The following is an 8783-nucleotide window of genomic DNA, read 5'->3' as shown; positions in this document are numbered from 1 at the left end:
ATCCTGGACTCCTGTGTGTGGTAAGACGCGAGCAGCATCCCTAGCATGGACCCTTAGATGCCGAAAACACACCCCTCCCCCTAGTTGTATCAAACCTCTGCAGACATGCCAAATGTCCCTCCGCGGAGCAAAATCACTGCTCTGAAAGTAAGGAAACTGAAACAGGTACATAGAGGTCGCACAGCTACGAAGTAGTGGAGTTGAGGTTCAACTCGGATATTGCAGCTTCTTAATCCCTCCCTAATCTTCGCAGTGTGCTACATTGCAGAAAATGTTAGTTACTGTTAGCGGTTTGTATCTAGGGTTTATAGAGTACCAATATCATTCTTTAATGTTCCGGCATGTTATGCTATGAAGGCATTATTCTGTACTAGAGTAAGGGAGACGAAGACAGGTGTCACCGTACCTTTCTCAGTCCATTTCCAAATTGACTCAGTCTTGGTATAATGATCACGTCTAGATGTAAGCAGGGAGGTTTTAGAAGGTGGGGGAGAGACCAAGTATTCCTTAAACTGAGAAGTTACTTTGAGGCCAGAACGCGAGGGAGGTGACTCCATAGTTCAAAATTTTATTCAGGGTAACTGACGGGGGCAAGAGGAGGAGGATGCATGGCAGCTGCATAGCTATTCTCTGCAAAAGCCAGACCTTGGTCCTCTGACTACAGAGCAAGGGGATATACCGAAGAGCATTGTAGTGAGATCAAAGGGTTCACATGCACCTAATTGACAGCTGACCTTTAATTAGATCTTGGGCACCACCTGTGCTTCAGGAAGAGGAAAGACTTTGTTATTTCTAACAGATTCGTGGGAAACCAAAACAAGCCTCCCCCATTCTGGACTTGGCGGGCATTTCTGAGGTATATATATCAATCTCTAAGGGGCCTGGAATGTGTAGCTCCAAGAGAGGTCATTGAGGAAACATGAACAAAATGGAGGGCCAAAGATGGAGTCAGTATTGCCAGCATTCCTGCAAAGGTTAGTCATTGTTTCAATTTCTATATGAAGGCTGAATTTACAGTAAGCCAGTAGTTTCCAAGCTTGGACTTCAGGGACCAATTGAAAAGTTTTTAAACTTCATGGGGCACCTGGGTGGCTCAGTCGGTGGAGCCTGTGACTCTTGATCTGGGGGTTCCAGCCCCACATTGGGGGTAGAGTTTACTTTGTCAAGGATGGGGAATAAAAACGTGTTGGGTGAGGTAGGGTGTCTCAACTAAGTTCGCCAACTGTTTATTTTGCCAAATAAGGATGTGGAGAAAAAAAATAACTGTATTCTTACTATTGTACAGACAACTACACATTTTAATGCCAAGAGAATGGAAAGATTATAATCTCAAATTTGTCAACTGTCATGGATCAAGAGCAGAAAAGCAAAACTGTTGGGATCCAGAGCCAAGAGCTGGAAGAAGTCTGGGTCCTTGGTTTTCATGGAGGTGTTACACTAGCTATTCATTGCTCTTACATTAGAAGGACATAGACTCCTAGCACTGTTCCTTTGGCTGTCTCTCCTGGCCAGCCAAAGCTCATTCTCAGTGACACACGCTGTAAGACTTTACTGGGATCAATCAACCATAGGCAAATTATCTGTTAGCAAATAACCTTTTGTCTAGTTGAGATAGACACGAATAATAATAATAAGCCAAAGTGCTGTAAAATCAAGAAAAAAACTGAGCTCCCCCCATATTCAATGGGGGCACCTTAGTTATTTTCTTGTTCTCTGAGGAAACATGGAAAATGAAACTGTTAACATTCTCTGGGACTAGAGTAACACCCCAGTAGTTAATACATGAATTCAGATAGTCCATAGGTCAATATCCTAAATGCAAATACATGGAGTTTGGGACTGACACAGTGACTCAAAAAGGAAATGTTATCCCATATAATTTTAACATAGGAAGTACCCTCATTCCAAGCTCTTTTGCACAGGAGAAACCGAGACCCAAGTACTAATCTGATTTGCCCCAATGCAACCGAATTACTTTGTGGATCTATTGGTTAGTACTCCTTCGAGCTGGTTAAAACAAAACAAAAAGGAAGGAGAATGTGTTGGTCCACCTCACTGAAAAGCCTAGAAGTAGAACTGACATTAAGCAGGACTATGTTGAGAATAGAAAAAAATGTCACCAGGATTGTCAAGCTTTCTCTAACTCTCTGTTTAATTCTTGTCTCTTCTGTATATTTAGATTCTCAGGTTCTGTGATAAATTGTCTACAGCAACTCCAATCTCAGATGCTCTTGTATTCAGCCCTAGTAGAGAACTGCACCCACTGTTTTCCTAGAAACTCCAGAAAAATATCTCATTTCATATTATTGTATCTTACTGCATTTCATTTATGAAATGCACATCCCTGAACCTACCTCCTAGGCCTGGGAGGTACGGTGCTTCATAGACTAATGACTTCGTTTTTCTAGAGCCAAAGCCCACTAATTGAGAGAAGTGGAGGGGATGGGTCCCAGCAGAAATTTAAGTTCTGATTACCATATTTCCACTGGGGGAAATATGTGCTAGGTGAAAAAATAAATGTCTTCCAATCTTGACACACAATTTCTAATCCTTTCCATGACCCCATTTTGTTGCCTGGTATTACTGTCGCCCAGTAGCTATGTAATAAATGCTTTCAGTTTTATCTGGATTCTGCCTTAGTGAAGGTTTTTTTAGGTCAAATGCAGACCTTCTGAGGGGAAAGCCACTACATTTTCCACTCTAGAATCTGGTTCGGTTTGGTTCCTGTTTTTGAAACTTGAACATAGAAACATTAGTCATTACTTTAGAAAACTGAGAGATCAAAGGAAAGTAGGAATCCTGTATCTAGTTTTAGAGCAAACAGATCTATGTGAACAAATTAAGCCGAGAATTAACACAGGGGAAGTCATAATACACTAAATTAGCCAACAAGCAGATGTTTATTGAGTGTTTGTTTGGTATCGATAACTCTTCTAGTTGCTGTGGAACGTCAGAAGACATCGTCCATGTCTTCCGGAAAATCAGACCTTTAAAAGAGCAGTATTACGACAGATGTATGTTGAGTACCGGACACAGAACTATGCTGTGTCCAAACGTTACACTTGCAGAGTCACAGCCCTTCTCCAAATCCCTGTGATCAGAATGTCAGATTCTTTACTTTAAAATGTAGTGAATAAAGATAAAAATTAGATTAAATGTAGAAGATGACTTTATAAATTATAAAACTGGGATGCCTGGCTGGCTTATTTGGAGAAGCATGTGATGCTTGATTTCGGGGTTGTGAGTTCGAGCCCCAGCTTGGGTGTAGAGATTACTTAAATAAATAAACTTAAAAATAAATTATAAAACCTTACACAGGTACATTATTATCATAATACAACAGTACAGAGGTAAAATCCCAAGTGCCATGACAGTTCTGAACGTAAATCTTTGTGGCCTGAAAGACACCTTGTGGGGTTGATTCAGAAAAGAAGACTGAGATGAGTAGAAAGAATTATGAATAACCCAACAGCATGATTGAAAAAAAAAATGTTGAACATGCCTCACACCCTAAAGCAGAACAATTTTTAAGTGAATCAAAAATTTAAATGCAAAAAGAAAAAATACGTAAGTTGTAAAAAAAATACGGTACATTCCTTTATTACCCTGAACTTGGAAGGATCTTTTTAAGTCTCCAAATCCGGAGTCATTAAAGAAAAGACTGGTTCAATTCAACCACAGGAATAAAAGAACTGCCTGCCTGGAAAAACAGCATAAGCGAAGTCAAAAAGTAACAATAAACTAGAAGGAAAATATCAACTCACAATACAGGCAGAGGGTGACTCTCCCTATAAGGACTTCTTAGAAATTGAATTTTTAAATGCCATAGAAAAATAATCAAAGGGATATAAATAGACATCTCACTTAAAAGGAAGCACATTATTATGAAATATTTGAAAAAATTCTCAACTTCTTTCATAAGAAGCACAAGCTGAAAGTATACTGACATACAATTTTTCACCTAATAGAAGAAATCCAGGTGTTTGGTAATACACGCTAACCCCATGCCTGTGGGAGAAATGGAACTGGTACATTGGTGCACGGAGCATGACTTGATATAACCCTTATGGTGGGCAACTGAGCAAATTATCAAAATTTAAAAGCAAAGGCCTTTCATTTAGAAGTTGCATTTTGGGGAATGAATTCAAGATACTAGCATAAGAATGACATGATGTCTATTTTAGCTTAACCGGGCAGCATTGTGTATATTAAGTAACTATGAAAAAGCCAATTATCTTTAGAGCTAATGGGTGGTAGCTGGGGAAGAGGCAGTGGTGAGAAGCTGGGCATGACAAAGGGAGCATTTTAGGATATTATTTTTATACTTTATGGCTTTCAAAGCAGGTGAACGTATTGTTTATTAAAATTTTAAAAATAAAAAATGTTAAACGTTGCTTTCAATAAAAAAATAAAGCCGTAATGACCAAAAAAGGGAAAAATTGCTTTCAATGTAAAAAATAATAGCAAGAACATTAAAATCTTCAGAAATCCTGATGAATTAATTTTGTCTTTTTTCTTTTTTGAGAGAGAGAGAGAGTGTATGCACGCACACACATGTGTGGAGGAGTGGGGGTTGGGGGTAGAGGGGCAGAGAGAGAAACTAAAGCAGGCTCCTAGCTCGATCTCATGGGGCTCGATCTCATGACCCTAAGATCATGACCTGAGCCAAAATCAAGTTGGATGCTTAACCGACTGAGCCCCCAGGCACCCCTAATCCTGTCTTTCTGTTTCACTTTTTTCTCAGCCTCTGAAATGTGGAAAAATAATGAATAGAACTTAATATTTTATGGACCATTTTTTGCAGACATTCTAAATGTTCTAGTAACAATTTTTTTTTTTTTTAATGTTCTCACTTACATCACAAAGTAAAGCAACCCATGCCAATCAGGTCATTAGATTGTAAGAGCTATTCACTGTTGTTTACAGAAGTAGATTTCATAAAGCTTTCTCAAGATCTCATTATTTTCTCTTGAGAAAGTTTTAGATTCTATTAAATGTTACACTATATAAGATATTTTCATTGTGTAACACATAATAAGCATTATTATAAGAAGTAAATTCTGTGTGCCTTTTCAAACCCATGGAACAGATTGTTTCTGAATATACACTGAGTAATCTGAATCTACCATTGAGATGTGTGTTTCCTTATTTCTAGATTATTGACTTGAAACCCATAGGAACTAATGATGAAAGTATCACCATTCTTTTTAAATATCTGTGTTACTTCTTTTTTTTTTTTTTAAGATTTTATTTATTTATTTGACAGAGAGACAGCCAGCGAGAGAGGGAACACAAGCAGGGGGAGTGGGAGAGGAAGAAGCAGGCTCCCAGCAGAGGAGCCTGATGCAGGGCTCGATCCCAGAACGCCGGGATCACTCCCTGAGCCCAAGGCAGACACTTAACGACTGAGCCACCCAGGCGCCCCTCTGTGTTACTTCTTGCTTAGGTAATAGAAGACAGACTTTACAAAGTTAAAACCAATAGATTTAACTGGCTGATACAGAGGAAAAACAAATTCTTACAATCCCTAGAAGACAGATTTAATTTAACTTATTTTAAAACAACCAAGAAATTGAATTACTGGGGATCAGAGAACAGACATAGGTGATGAGATCATTCTGAATCTGGTTTGGGATGAAACCATTTCTCTAAGAAATAGAGAAAACCCTGAAGTTTTGAAGGTTTAAATGACATGGAATTTTTCTCCCAAGGGGAAAAAAGATCAGACAGTGATGACAACTCACTTCTCAGGTTATCTCTTGTTTGTTCTAGTGACATGGTATTTGCCGCTCGCATTACAAAACACTCACGGTTGCCGGGCAAGTCCTCTTAGCAATGAGGAACTAGAAGGGCCTGGAAATTGTGACTCCCACCTGACACGAGGCAGCTGGTGCTTTCAATTCATGCCGAAACTTAAATAGTCCTTTCTAATCAGCTACATAATTCTAAGAACAATGCACAGGATATTTTTAACGGTAGACAAAAATAACACATATATATTAGCCAAGGGCTTTGCAAGGAGACATCATGAGCTCACTTAAGATTTAAAGATTTATTACACTTTGTTTCTATGCCTAATAATGGTGTAGGGGGATGGGAGAGAAAAGTATGCTAACACAATGCTTGACACAGCAGGCTTTTCATGAAAATTAGTTCAACTGCATGTTAATGGAACATACTTTTACATTAAAAGACCTATTTTATACTTAAATATTATATTTATGAAAGATTCATAAGAACACATTTTTTCTGTATGTTATTTTTGAACACATTGTAAGCTCAGTAATATATTTACATCTTATTTTATTTATTTATTATTTTAGAGGCGGGGGTAGAAGGAGAGGGAGAGAGACTCTTAAGCAGGCTACACGCCCAGTGCGGAGCCCGACTCAGGGCTGAATCTCACAACCCTGAGATTATGACCTGAGCTAAAATCAAGAGTTGGACGCTTAATTGACTGAGCCACCCAGGCGCCCCTATTTACGCCTCATTTTAAAATTAAATGTCACTTAAACACTTTCCTCCATGCCTCAACCCATTTATTTTTTATTTTATTTTACTTTTTTTAAAAGATTTTATTTATTTATTTTGACAGAGAGACAGCCGGCGAGAGAGGGAACACAAGTAGGGGGAGTGGGAGAGGAAGAAACAGGCTCCTAGCGGAGAAGCCTGATGTGGGGCTGGATCCCAGAATGCAGGGATCACGCCCTGAGCCAAAGGCAGATGCTTAACGACTGTGCCACCCAGGCACCCCTCAACCCATTTAATAAATAGTAGGGTCATTTGAATTTTAATAATAAAAATATATTTAGACACATAAAACCCTTTTATTTTTATTTTTTTTTAAAGGCTTTATTTGAGAGAGAGAGATCACACACAAGCGAGCCAGGTGGGGGAGGGGCAGAGGGAGAGAGAAAGAGAATCTGAAGCAAACCCCACACTCAGCCCAGAGCCCTACAGGGGTCAATGCCACAGCCAGGAGATCATAACCTGAGTGGAAACCAAGAGTTGGAAGCTTAACTGACTTAGCCACTCAGGCACCCCTGACACATAAAACCCTTTTAAAGATAAAAGTAAGGGTGCCTGGGTGGCTCAGTAGGTTAAGCATCTGCTTTTGGCTCAGTTCATGATCCCAGAGTCACTGATCGAGCCCCAAATCGGACTCCCTGCTCCGTGGAGAGTCTGCTTCTCCTTCTGCCCCTCATCCCCTCGCTCTCTCTCCCCTTGCTATTTTTTTTAACCCGGCATCAGAATTGTGCTATCTTCTTGTTATTGTATGTATTATGGTAAACCATTCGAAATATTGTATAAAAAATGTATATCATAAGTAAATAAAGCCTCATAAAAGCCCACAGCAAGCAAAACCTCCAGACATAACATTATGCTAGAGACTAGGAATCAAAGATGAAAACAAGACAATTCCATCTTGTTGAGAAGAAATAGAAGCGAACAGAAAATTGTTATAAAATGCAGTATGACAAATGCAGCCAGAGAACACGCACAACGAATTAAAGAGCGTGAGGAGGAGTAGCTACCGTAGCCTAGGAACGTGGAGCCTAAGAAAACATTGGTCTAGTGACACCTAGAGGATAAGAGAAGAGTTGGCCAAGTGCAGAATGAGCAGCCGACAGACTATGCCTGTTAGGGGGGACAGTATCAACACAGGAAGAGAAGCAGGTCACAGCACTGTGTGGCGGCTTTGAAATGCAGCCTGGCGTCGCTGGAGCGTCGGATTCCTGGTTCTGAGTGTTGGATGATGAGACAGGAGCCAGTGGCAGGAGCCAACTTGCAACAGGGATATTCACTAGAGGAAGTTGTAGTGGTGCAATCACCGAGCATCTCGAAATCTTCAGAGAATGCTAACAATATTTAGGCTATTTGGATAGTTATGATCTTTCAGGGCTTTTGGATTTAAGAATAATGTACTCATTAAACTGTCTAAAAAAGATATTTACGGAGATAAATATATTTTATAAAAGATAAAAAATCTCTCCCCTCCTTTCCTCAATTCCTTAACCTGAGAACTGACCGCCATGATGCTAATATGTATGGAGATGCTTGACGCAGAAATGAAATCCACCGTTTCCAGAAGGAGGGATTTTCCCTGGGAAGGCAGAGCTCCTGGTCCTGAAAAGTGCTTTCAACTTTCTTCCATGGTAGGGCTGGGTTAGAAGGCCTTGGATGTGTCTCCACATTGTTCTTTCCCTTCCTCTTTTTATCCTTCACTTAATCGTTTCCAAATCTTCTGTCTTTTTCCTAGAAGAAACCCTCAGTATCTTTGCAGTTGCGACATTTCAACATTTTACTCATGCTTGATGACTGAAACTTGCCTAATCTTGCTTTTAAGTGCCTAAATATGAAGAGTTCTGCCTGTGCTTCCAGAAACAGATATGCATTCATGAATCTAGTCATTAATGCTGATTGAGCGTTTATGTACCAGGCGCTGTGACAGGCTCTCAACAAAGAATGGGAGGCAATACACATGAAGCCTAGTGGTAAGAGAGACAGGAATCAAATAATCACACAACTAGATACATATAATTACAAACTGCATTAAGAATTATGAAGGAACATTGCAGGATACTCACAAGAACTTTTAACAGAGGAAACTGCCCTATTCCGGGAACCACAGAAACTTCCTTTGGGAACAGTTACATTGGATCTGATGGTGAAAGATAGGCAGAGCATTCCAGGAAGAGAGCACAGCATGTACAAAGGCTATGAGGTGGAAAGAGTCATGGCCTATTCAAGAACTGAAAGAAAGCCAGTGTGGTTGGTGCTCA

The sequence above is a fragment of the Ursus arctos genome, unplaced genomic scaffold (genome assembly GCF_023065955.2).
Source record: "Ursus arctos isolate Adak ecotype North America unplaced genomic scaffold, UrsArc2.0 scaffold_26, whole genome shotgun sequence".
Lineage (NCBI taxonomy): Eukaryota > Metazoa > Chordata > Mammalia > Carnivora > Ursidae > Ursus > Ursus arctos.
This window is presented reverse-complemented; position numbering follows the sequence as displayed.